The following is a 13,258-nucleotide window of genomic DNA, read 5'->3' as shown; positions in this document are numbered from 1 at the left end:
TGAAATGTGGTCACAGACTCTATGTATGTTGCAGGAGTAGTCAAACGAATAGAGGAAGCAGCAATTAAGGAAGTGAATAATAAACGATTGTATGAGTTACTGATACAGTTAAGGAAGGCTTTACGAGAGAGAAATGCAGAATATTCTGTGATTCATATTAGGAGCCATAAGTGGTCCGAAGGTTTAGGAGAAGGGAATGAACGTGCAGATAAATTGGTTACCCTACCCATTGATAATTCTTGTCCTATTGACAAGCACACATTGGCCAGAGAAGCACATAGTAGATATCATCAAAATGCAAGAGGTTTAGCAAAACACTTTGAGCTGAGTTTGTCAGAAGCCAAGGCCATTGTCAGAGCATGTCCAACATGTAGTTATCATAATGGTGGGATAGGTCTAGGCATCGGGGTTAATCCTCGAGGTTTAAAAATAAATGAGATACAGCAAATGGATGTTACTCACATAGCTAGATTCGGTAAAGTCAAGCATGTGCACGTCACCATAGATACATATAGTCATTACATATGGGCTACGGCTCAGGCAGGACAGAAAGCTATACAGGTTATCAGACACCTGTTAAGTTGTTTCACTGTTATGGCAGTTCCAAAGAGTATCAAAACCCATAATGGTCGAGCTTATGTAAGTGCTAGGGTCCGGAAATTTTTGCATCAGTGGTCTGTTAAGCATGTGACAGGTATTCCACACTCTTCTACTGGACAGGCAATAGTGGAAAGAGCAAACGGTACCCTTAAGCAGTATATTGAAAAACATCAAGATTTGACAGACCCACAAGCATGTTTGGCTAAGGTTTTGTATGTGATTAATCATTTATGCATTTTTGGGGAAGACGATACCCCTCCTGCAATGAAACATCATCCGAGGTCAGGTCAGGAAAATACTAAGGAAACAGAGGTCTGGGTTAAGTATAAGAACCCAAGTACAGGATTATGGGAAAAACCTGCAAAAGTATTATATTGGGGTCGGGGGTATCTTTGTGTTTCCTCACCTACAGGGCCTTTGTGGGTGCCTGCTAAGTGGACTAAACCTGTTTTTGATGCAGCCTCTGGTGAGTCGCCTTACGGAGGAGGACAAGGAGCGACTGGGGAAGAAACTGCTTCTACTCCTACAACCACTACTGTTACAATTGAAGGGGTACTCGGAAGCGGTGGACAGAGCACTGACACGTCACTATCGGACGGCCCAGGAGTTGATTGGTTTTATTGACTCATTATCAACTTTTCACTTAACAGATCCAGTGAAACTACATTGCCTTGACTGTCACAATCCACACTGTGCTGCCTGGATAGCTCTACGTTGTGGGGGTTATAAAAGAACTTTTTGGATAGAACAATCATTATTACGGGATTTGTGGTGTCATACTTGTGAACACGAGCATACGTGGGGAAAAAGCTGGCAAGATGAATTGTGGAAACAAACGGGGCAAAACGCATATATAGCTTTAAATCTTTATGAGTCTCCTGAACAGAAGGTTCTTGCTTATTATCGATGGGAAATACAATGTATTGTGAATAGAATTAAGGTTCAAAGTAAATCACGTATAGTTTCTATAAGGTGTAGGAAATTAGTGCCTTTAACACAGCATTCAGTTGTAGGACCCTTCCAAGGGGATCCTGATAGAGCATTAGATTGCTGCATTGATAAGTTGCAAAAATTAAGTTTGAAAGTGGCAGGACCAGTGAAATTAGGAGCAGCAAGATTGAAGACAGATAAGAAAAAGAAGGCAAAAAGGGAACGGTCTCATTTGAATAGGGGTATCAGTGATTGCTAATTAATTTTCTATGATTAGAACACTTTTACAGTTGTGGGACCCTCAGGAGGATATAGTTGTTGAGGAGGATAATGAACAAGAACTACGATTACGAAATAAGATACGCCTTGTGTTAAAGAAAGACCTTGAGCTGTTAGCCTCATATAGTAAAAAGGCTGAAGAGGCTTTGCGATCACCACCATTGAATTGGTTGCTTTGGATTGAAGAACCACAATTTTATACTGGTCCTTTCTCATATTCACTTCCTTGTTATGTTTGCAAAAGGGATAATGATAAGTGCTATGCATGGGTAGCTTTGCATTGTGCAGATTGTAATCAGGTTTATTGGTATTCACAGAGGTCAGTAGATTATTTATGGTGTGCCCCTTGTTCTGGAAGGTGGATTTGAAATTATTTCTGGGTTAGAGCTCTTGAACAAAGTACTGACCTGCCAGGATGGACAGGATTACAATTCTTTGAGAGTGCAGAACAAGTGATTATAGCATATCTTAGGTGGAAGTTGCAGGAAGAACTTAGAATATTTGAAATTACTAAAGCCTCACGCATCATAGCAGCTCGCTGTAAAGCTGATTTGCCTTCAAACTTACCTCATGCTATACCTGTGAGCAAAGATGCTGATTTAGAATTAGATCAGTATATTCAAAAATTGACTCAGCCTTACAATAGACAATCTAGCAAACCAGGGAAAAGACAGCGAAGAAAGGAAAAACAACGCAAACAGAAGGAAGAAAAGGAGAGCAAAGCAAGCAGAAAGAAAAATGAGGTTTGTTTTTGTTATACTGCTCAATGCTGTAGCAAGTGAAGCAGTAGGAGTAACACACTTCAGTCAACCAAGGGAAAATTTATGGGTAACACTTGCTAATCAAACTAACCAATCATCACTTTGTCTTAATCTTGGAGGAGTCACTAACCCATTTCGAACATGCCTGGTGGGACTTCCGGTGTGGTCTCCTGGAGAATTTTGCAGTTTGATAAACAATCAAACCTTATGCATGTCTAACATGTCAAACATCACATTGCCGGTGCAACAAGGGTATACTGCAAGTCAGAGTGATGGTTATCGTCAATGCTTACTAATCCAATCACTTAACACCTCTTTGCATTCTCCTCCTGAAGAATTGGATCTTTTTGGAAGTACAAATGCCAGCATATCTAACACTACAGCTGGCGGATGGTTTAGCTTCAAACTTTTGGGTGCTCAGAATTTAAACCAACCTAAAGAAACATGGGCCACCCTAGATTCATCCCTGAATGTGAGTGAATTCTCTCCACAGCATTACAGTCAATGTAACGGCACAAATATCACAGCACCAATGAAATTACCCACAGGAATATTTTTGATTTGTGGAGACAGGGCATGGAATGGTATACCAGCTAAACCACAGGGTGGTTTTGTGGGAAAATTGTCACTGTTTCATCCTAATGTGTCCTTGCTAATGCAGCTGAGTCAAAATTCAAACAGGAGAAAACGTAGCATACATGACTTAGACTGCAGCAAGATAGGAGATCCACGGTTTTGGGGCACATTCAAACAGGTGGTGGTTTCAACTATCTTGCCAGGAGGATCTGCTAATAAAGCTATGAATTTAGCAAAACAATTAGGATGCTGGGCAAGGAGTGAGCTGAACAAGACATCACAAATTCTAGACATGTTAACTGCAGATGTGCAAAGTGTTAACCATGCTGTTTAGCAAAATAGAGCTGCTGTAGATTTTTTGCTCTTAGCACAAGGGCATGGATGTGAAGAGTTCGAGGGAATGTGTTGCATGAATCTGTCTGATCATTCGGTGTCCATTCACACTAAGATAAAAGAACTGCAACAGGGACTTCACAAACTTAAGGAAGAAGACGGTTTAGGAATTGACGAATGGCTTAAAGGCTTAAGACTTGGACCGTGGCTGAGGAACCTTGTGATCTATGCTATAGGAATTCTGGGTGTAATTTTAATTTTTTTGCTTATTTTGCCTTGTATCTTTAACTGTATTCAAAACATGGTCTTCCGTACAATAGCAAAAACATGGCAAACTAATCTCCTTGCACAAGAAGAAAACGGGGGAAATGTGGAGAGTATTATTAATAATTGGTTAGTTGAGAAAGGCCATACTGACATAATGCCACTGGTTAAGCGTAAGGAGAAAAGTCAGCAGTCAGCAAGCTGATAGGAAAAGTCAGCAGTGACCTTGCTGCAACATGAGGAAAGGGAGTTGAGATTAGTCCTGAATATATCCTAAGAATATGTAGAAAGTATCAAAAGTAGAACCATAGGAATGCAGAAGTAGGCGTAGGTGCTGATATGTAACTGACCAATCCTGAGCTCAACTTTTGCAATATGTATGAAGCTCATTATTAACTGTATTTAACCCGCCGTACTGATCAATAAAATTGGGCTTGTCATGATCAAATTGATGTCATGGTTCCCTTCCGTCGACAGGCAGGAGCATGGGGCGGCCCCTGCCAGGCTGCTGAGCAGGGACAAGGAGGCAATGAGGCCCCAGGCCTGCAAGGGTCACTTGTCTCCTGCTCCTGCCTCAGGCCCAGGCCCAGCTGCCATGGCCAAAGTGCTGCCCAAGTTGGCTCTGGCAGGGCTGTCTTGCAGCTGCTGCCCATTCCTGTGCCCTGTGCAGCCCAGGCTGTCCCACAGTGTCCCTGCCCTGCGCCTCTGTCCCTGCAGGCTGTCGGCATCCCCCGGCTGCCCCACCTGGCTTGCCCCTTCCTTTGCTGACAGCTCTGCCTCCTGCCTGCCTCTGTCTGCCCACACAAAGCCTGGGGTTGACCCGGGCTCCTTCTGGGAGATGTTCTGCACCATAGCTCAGCCCTGGGAGGGAAATTCCTTTCTCTTTGTGTCCTGTCTTGGCCTCCCCAGCTGCATTTGTGGTATAATTTCTCTATCTGGCTGTTTCCCACTATGGAGAAAAAGCTTCACCATTTTTGAATCCACCTTTAAACGCTGCCAGTCCACTCCTTTTCTGTCTGCAGTGTCCTCACAACTCAGACCAAGCACATCAGCCTCCATATATTGGTTATTTTCTTTAGGCCTGCAAACCCCAGTCTGGGAGATCTTTGAGCCCTCTCCATGGTGTTTTCAGATGAAAACATTCTGCTCATAGTCTAACAATATATCACAAGTGCCCAAGGCAAGGCTGAGATTTCTGTCAATGGCAGGTTTTGTCTGGGAGCAATCCTGGGATAGATGGAATTTTGTCAGCCAAATTCCAGTTTCTGCAATGGCCCCTGGACAAAGCCAGGTTTTTTGGGTTTTTTTTGCATAGGAAGGAAGGCACAGATCCCTGGATCTTCTGAGGTGGATGAGATGTGATCACCAGAGGCCAAGGCTAGGCAGAGCTGGCAGGTTTTTTTCTGGGTATCTTTTCCTTGCATACAGGAATTTTTCAGGGGGGACTACCAATTTTATCCTTGGGTGTCAGAAAAGAGAGACAGTTCTTTCCATAGGAAAGAAAGCATGGAGCCTCAGTGATCCCGGAGCTGATAAGAGGCAGCCCTCAACATTCCAGGATCAGCTGGACCTGTCAGGTGGCCCCTGGGAGGCCAAACCAGCCAGATCTGTTCCATCTTGCCTTGGTTCCACAAGGCCTTGCAGTGTCACAATGTTCTCCTTGCTTCTGCAGTGTCACAATCGCCCCGTGCTTCCATGAGGCCCTGCAGGGTCACATTGGCCCTTTGGTTGCCCGGGGCCCCACAGTGTCACAATGGTCTCCATGATTCCATGGGGCCTTGCAATGCCACAATGCTCTCCATGGATCCACGGTGCCCCACAGGATCACAACGGCCCTTTGGTTCTATGAATTCCCACAGTGTCACAATGGTCTCCTTGGGAAGGAAGCAACCGAGTCCCAGTGTTGCAGGCACAGATGAGAGGCAGTCACCAAAGGCCAGCCAGACTTGATTGTGTTGGCACATTTTTTTCTGGGAGCAATCCCCGGATATACAGAATTTTAGAAGTAGGATCTCATCTTTGGACATGGACAACTGGACAAGAAGGATGATTCTTTTCCATAGCAAGGAAATAATGGAACACCATTGTTTCAGGGGCAGAAGCAGAGGCTGTCTGAGCCACAGGCCAGACACACCTGTTCATCCTGGCAGCTTTTGTCACAGAGGAATCCTTGTATATACTGAATTTTGTGGGGCTGAATCTCAATTTGGACCATGGACACCATGACAAGAATGACAGTTCCTTTCCATTGGAAGGAAAGCACCAAGCCCCAGTGTTTCAAAAGCAGGTGAGAGGCAGCTGCCAAGAGGCCAAGGGCAGCCAGACCTGTCTGTCCTGGCATCTTTCACTTGGGATCAGTCCTTGGATGGACAGAGTTTTGGAGGTGGAGTCACAGCTTCGACCATGGGCACCTGGTTGAAATGGACGTTTTTTCCATAGGAAAAAAAAGCACAAACTCCAAGTATTTTGGAAGAAGATGAAAGGCTGCCACCATAGGCCAAGCCAGCCAGACCTTTCTCTCCTGGCACCTTTCATTTCTGGGAAATCCTTGGACATAGGGAATTTTGGAGGTGGAATCTCAGTTTTGACTGTGGGCACCTGGACAGCAAGAAGAGTTCTTTTCATTAGCAGGGAAAGCACAGAGCCCCAGTGCTTCAAAGGCAGCTCTTCAGAAACCAAGGCCAGCCAGACCTGTCTCTCCTGGAAGCTTTTGTCTGGGAGAAATCCTTGGATATAGGGAATTCTGGAGGTAGATTCCCAACTTTGGCCATGGGTGCCTGGATGTGAAAGGTGCTTTTTTCCAATAAGAAAGAAAAGCACATAGTCCCAGTGTTTCAAAGGCAGATGAGAGGTGGCCCCCGGGTGGCCAAGCCAGCCGGATCTGTTTGTCCTGGCAGATTTCATCTGGGAACAATCCTTGCATATATGGAAATCTGGAGGAGGAATCATGATTTTGGCCATGGCCACCTGAAGGAGAAGGACAGTTCTTTGCACAGGAAGGAGAGCCTAGAGACCCAGTGCTCCAGGGGCTGATGAGCAGCAGCTCTCGGCATGCCAGGGTCAGCTGGAGCTGTCAGGTGGCCCCCAGGTGTCCCAGCCAGCCAGGCCTTGATGCCTTGAGGCTGCCTAGAACAGAAGCTGGACAGAGTTACAGGAATAAAGTAGGGATTTATTAAAAGGCCTTCAAAGGATATGCCTGGGGCAGTACAAGAGCCCGGCTGAGGGTGCTCCCAAGATGGACAATGGGTCACACATTTTCACACTTTTATAAGTTTTGGTCCATTTCTATATTGGGGTTAATTGTCTAATTACAGCTTCAGGTTATGAAGTCCCATCCTCCCAGTCTGCTCTCCTCAATTCACTGTTTTCACTTTTTGGGCCTGAAGCTGCAAAAGTGTCCTTGCCTCTCCTAGGTTTCTAGGTTTCCTACTCCAGTTATGGTGAAATATTTCAAACAGCTTCTAAACAATATGCACTCCTATATTAATGGATATATTTTATTACTGCTGTTATTGGAGCAGAGACAATTACAGCATTCTGTGATTGATATTGACCCAGGGTCTCTCCCCAGCAGCTCTGGCCTGCCCACAGAAGCTGTGCCTTGAGCTCTGACCCAGTGTGGACAACCTTGCTCCACATTGCCCAGCCCCATCCTGTCTGTCCTCACTGCCCTGGGATCTGCTGTGCTTGGAGAGCTGGCTGCTCCCAGCCTAAGAGGCGTTTGCCCTTTTTGTAGTTTTTGAAGCAATCTGAAACTCCTGAGTTTCCCCACTGCAAACAGACACACTCCTCAGGTGTGTGCCAAGACCAAGCTGCCACCAACAACGTTCCCCTCACCCAGGGCATAACTGTGCAGGAAATGTTTTAGACCTTTGCACTCCATGGTTCCATGAGGCCTTGCTCTGTGGCAATGGACATTTGGTTCCACGAGGTTCTGTACTCAACAGTGGTATCCTTAGTTCCAAGTGTCACCATGGCCCTTTGGTTCCACAGGTCCCCGCTGTGTCACGATGGGCTTCATGATTCCATGATTAATGCAAAAGCTTTCCATAAACAATGAGCAACACCATGGTCTCCTTGGATCTGCATTGTCATAATGAACAATGGGTTCCATGAGATCCCAAACTGTCACAATGGACATTTGTCTCCATGTGGCCCCTCTGTGTCACAAAGGACCCTTGGTTCCATCAGGCCCAACAGTGTCACAGGGGTTTCCTTGGTTCCATCTGCCCCAAAATGTCACATGGTTTTCCCTTTTCCTGCAGCAACCAGCAGCAAACCCCAGTGCCAGGGTCAAACGTCTGGCAAGAAGGAGCAAGGGGGGACATTTGGAGTGATGGATTTTGCCTTCCCAGGTCTCAGTGACGTGGGATGGGTCCCTGCTGTCCTGTAGATGGATGAACACAAGCCTGCCCATGGCAGGGGGTAAGAGAAAACTGCCTCTGTCCATGGAACTGCAAAAGCAGAGATGTCAGGAGACCTGGGTTTAAAAGACTCTCACCAGCACAGGAAACATCAACCTAGGACATTTTCTTGAAAGCTAACATTTTAGAGCATTTTTTTATACAGACTTGGACTACCAAATACCAAGTTAAACAGTTTTGGCTTTCTCTGGGCCCTGAGACCAGTTGGAATCTTTTCAGCAGTCTGTGCTGTTACATCCTGTTTTAAATGATCAAATTGAGAGCCAAACTTATAAGAAAATTTAGCAAAATTTATTAATTTGTCTGTGAGACCAAAGTTTGGTCATCAAAACCACCTCAGCCAAGGGTCAGCGTTGAGCCCGGGATCGGTGCTGGGTGAACACGGATCTGACCTCCAAATGTCACAGTCTCTCCCTGTTCATGAATGATGCATCGTGCAGCAGTTCTTATACAATTTATTCTTCCTGAGGCAGAAATGACTGAATGTTCTTTGTGTCTCTTCACATGCAGAACCATGGCTTTACATGTGCAGAGGTAGACAAAGACTCAGTCCAGGTGTCTCGATGTTGTCAGTCGACTCCGGGGAAGTCAGCATTCACATGCATCAGGGTGGCGCTGTCGATCATCGTGGTAGATGTAATCATCAAGATGATAATCACTCTTAGGTGGACCCGGCGACCCAGGGAAGCCAGGATTATTGGCCTGGAAACTTCTATTCTTACATTAAAACCCCAATGTTTATCTCAACGAACGTCCACGAAGTAGTTATGAATAAGACACTGCTCCCGGCCAAGATGGTCAAAAGAGAGTGTGGATTTTACAATATTTTATACATTAATAGCATGAATTATCTCTATCATATACTACAATCCCTCCCCATTTATATCACCAATTCAATTCATGTTCTCAAATTGCTAAATTTTTCGTTTTCTACTTCTACCCACCACCACTGAGGGTCTTTCACAAACAGAGTGCTCCCTTACACTATTCTGTACTCCCCTTGTGGAACACCCTGTTATCCTATATTATTCACATTCGCTTTTGCTTGTTTCTCGAACTTTGCCAATACTTCAGCAGCATTGCTGGCACACTGCCTTTCTTCCAATCACATGATTTTAGATGTGTAACCTCTGGAAGCTCCCTCCAGATCCGTGGGAATTATCGCTATCTGCATTCCCTGGACCATGGAGTGGATCAGTCTAAAAAAGCATGGAATTAGACAAGGCAGGAATAGGATTCCAGCTACTGAACAGAGCACAAAAACCATCACTTTGTTCCACCAGGCCCCATCAAACAATTTGTCCCACCATGAAGATTGTAAAGTCGAGTTCCATTTTTGAACAGGGACATGGGCCACCTTTTTGATCTCGGCCCCCAAAGCTCTTATGGGTTCCCCATAATCATCGATTTCAATACAACATTCTGATTCGTTGAACTTTCCACACATTCCCCCTTCTTCGGCCAGCAAATAGTCTAAAGCTCTTCAATTTTGGTACACAAATGCCCGTACCTGGGTGTGCTGCCGACTAAGTAAATCCAGGGCCTCAGAGGTGTGATTCGAAGCAATTTCCACCACTGCCTGCAGCCGAACCAGCCAGTTCAGTAGGTAAATTGGAGTCCTATATTTGTAGCTTCCATCTTGAGCCCACGTGGCCGGTCCATAATAATCAATTATCCTTGCAGCTGGCCACTCTTCCTCTCCCATGGTTTGTTTACCACCTATTACATGTATCATTTTTTCAGGCTTCTTCTCTCCCTCCTCAGGGTCTCATACAGAGGAGCCCCTAGTAGGTTACTTTTCGTTCGAGGGAGAGTGAAGAAGACTGGCCGGATCATGCCCAGAGTGCATGATCATGATCCCTTCCACCTCGGGGGTAACACACTGTATGCCTTTTTCCCACAAATCCAATAAATACTATCCGGGGCTTTCCATCTGATATTTGCCCTCCCTGGGTCTCCCCAGGACTCTCTCAGGCCTTCCAAGGATTGGAAAGTGTTGGCTCCAGGATTTTTGACCCAACACAGTCCTATCCTTTTGTTCCATTCACAATTTGTCTCATTCTTCCTGCTCCAATACTCTGAAGGGGGTTCTGGCTGCTAGACCTTGCTTTTGGTGTTTGAGTTCACCATCAGGGTAGACACACATGGGGTGCATCCCACCATTTCGGTGTACTCCTTTCCTTCTCGACTGGTGCAGATGGTTTCAATCACCCTCTGGTCCAAAATCCATCCCTCAGGTGTCTGTGCCAATTTTGTGACCCTCAGATTGTCCCATCTCAGAAGCTGTTCTGGAGCCAAACCTTCCCCTTTCCAAGGCCATTTTTCTGCTGACTTCAGCCCCCCACAAATCCAGCAATTTGACAATCCTAGTTCAATTGCAATTTCTTGCATCAGGTCAATGAACAGGTTCCTGTCCGGGGAAAGCAGTTCCCCATCAGCATACTGTTTCTCCAGCAATTCATACTGTTCTCCCAGAGTTTTTAATCCTTCCTGTTCAACTTGCTTTCTCCTCATTTCTGACTCCCTTCCCTTCAATTCCTGAGTAATTTCTCTCATTCTTCCCTCAGGATCCTCACCATCTTTATTTTTCATGAAACAGACAACCCTGTCATATTGCAGGCACACCCTATCATCATTTGCCTCTGCCAAACCCAGTATGATTGGTTCTCTGCTCAAGGTTAATCTGCTATCAAATTTAACATTTCTTTCCATCCAATACATTTTCCCGTTCATCATGCATATCCCCAGCCTCGCATTGTCATAACACAATGGATTCACCTGGTGATACGGGACAAAGATTGATTCCATTTTTCCCCCAACCCACATGGTTCGGTTACATTGGTTACAAATGGAGATTGACATTATTTCTGCATTTTGTTTTTGTATCTGCTGTTTGTGCTTGTCTGACTGCCTGTTCCTTAGCCCTGCCTCATGATTAATACACCAAATCCCTGTTACCAATTCACACAATTTGACCCTCATGCCATTCTTCCAACAGTACCTGCCAGGTTCCCTGAGACAATCTTCCAGGACTTGGTATGCTGAGGGTCTCTTGTTCCCTTTACAACTGGGACCACATGAGTGCAATTTCCACACTCATATGCGGAGCTCTAGTTTCCGCCTCTCATTGTGACCTCAGTGTGCAGACTCTGTGTCCTGCACGTGGCTAGGCTCAGGCCAATCAGGATTCCCACCAGGCGTACTCCTCTGCCTTTGCCTCCACCCCCTGGGGTGCCACCAGCAGCGAGGAAGACCATCTTCGTGGCACCAGGAGTATTCTTCAGGGAACATGATCTCGGACCTAGCCGCATACCTCCTCTTAAAGGTGCCCCACCGTGACACTCTGATTGCATCAGAACTGCACGGTACCCTGATGGATTTCCAGCACTCCACATCCAAAATTTCTGCTTGTGATCTAAGCTTCCCATGCACCCCGTTTTCAAAAATGTGGAACCACTCCTGTGAGTCCAGTTCAATGATTCCCAAATTTGTTGCTAAGGTTAGGATACGGTCAGTCAGCTCAAGCTCTTCCTCCAAACATTGAGTACACAGTCCTTTTGGCCTCTGTCCCCTTCTACAATGAATAACAAAAACCCCTTGACAATATTCACACTTAAAGTGTACAAATGGATAGCATACACAATCTGACAGTATACAACTTATCTGCTTGCCGTTGGTCATTTACAAGGATGTTGGAGTCTGATCTTCAAGTCGCCTGGGGGAGAAGTGACCCTCCACTCAGGTGCTTCCTCCTGAGGTTCGACTTTCTTCACCCTAGACGCGTTTGTCCAGCCTTTCTCCGCTGTCCAAATGGCCGTATCTGTTGTCAGGAGCACAAGAAAGGGACCTTCCAAGTGAGGAGAGAGCAGCATCTCCTTCCACACTTTCACAAGCACTCTGTCGCCCAGCCGGATTTTGTGGATAGCGAATCCCAGAGGAGCACTCTGGGCCACTATTCCTTGTTTTCTGAGTTCCTGCAAATTTTGTTGATCGCAACCAGATATGGTTGAATCTGACCATCCTCAAACCTGGGGTGTCCCACTGGCATCCCATGTCTATATGGCATCCCATAGGGCATTTCAAACGGTGAGAGCCCCATCTCTGAGTGAGGCAGGCTTCGGATATTAAGCAGTGCCGAAGGCAGGCATTTCAGCCAGGACATCCGTGTTTCTAAAATTAATTTAGATAACTGTGCTTTCAAGGTCTGATTCATCCTTTCCACTTGTTCTGAGCTCTAGGGTTGCCACGGAGTGTGGTATTCCCATCGAATGCCTAGTGCATCTGCCATCTGCTTAATAATCTTTGATGTAAAATATGTTCCTTGGTCCGAATCAATGCAATTCATCACCACATATTGGGGTACAGTTTCCTCCAGTAATTTTCTGGACACCGTATGAGTCGTGGTCCTGTACGTCTTTTGTTTTTTGTTTCTATTTCTGCATCTTTTATGATCAGAACCTCAAAGGGTTCCCCTTTTTCCCCGATTACCATCATGGAATCAGTGCTAAGAGAGCACCCTTGCAGCAGCTGCTCCACCGCTGTCCGTTCCGCCCCTGAGTCTACCATAAACCACATCTCCTGCCTGTGGGGTCCTACTTTTAATTTTATCAAGGGCTCCCTCAATGTTCTGGACTCCAAACTGAAAAGTCCCTGACACCCCTCATCTTCTTGCAACATTGCCTGGTCCTTGGCTTTGTTGGGACAATTCCTTCAGATGTGTCCCTTTTGTTTGCAGTAACAGCACTCAAAATCTCTTTTCTGATTGTTTGATCCTTTTCCTTGGGAAGAGTTCTGCTTCTTTGCCGGCTCCTTCTTTGCTCTGTCTCTGCCCTGCTCCTGTTTGTGTGCTTCCCTTACTGCAGCCAGCAATACCTTAGCTTGGATCTTCTGTTTCTCTTCGTCTCATCTCATGTAGACTTTCTGAGCTTCCCGAAGCAGCTCTTGCAACCCCTTTTTCCTGCCATCCATCTATCTTTTCTAACTTTTTCCATCTGTCTTCCCAGGATTTTGCCACAGACTGAGTTTTTAGCAAAACCATCCCCAAATACATTCTCAAACCCTTGCAGAGCCTCTGCAACCATTCCATGGGAG

Source organism: Melospiza melodia, unplaced genomic scaffold (assembly GCF_035770615.1).
Source record: "Melospiza melodia melodia isolate bMelMel2 unplaced genomic scaffold, bMelMel2.pri scaffold_34, whole genome shotgun sequence".
Taxonomy (NCBI): Eukaryota; Metazoa; Chordata; class Aves; order Passeriformes; family Passerellidae; genus Melospiza; species Melospiza melodia.
The sequence above is the reverse complement of the archived record's forward strand: the minus strand, read 5'-3'. Positions refer to the sequence as shown.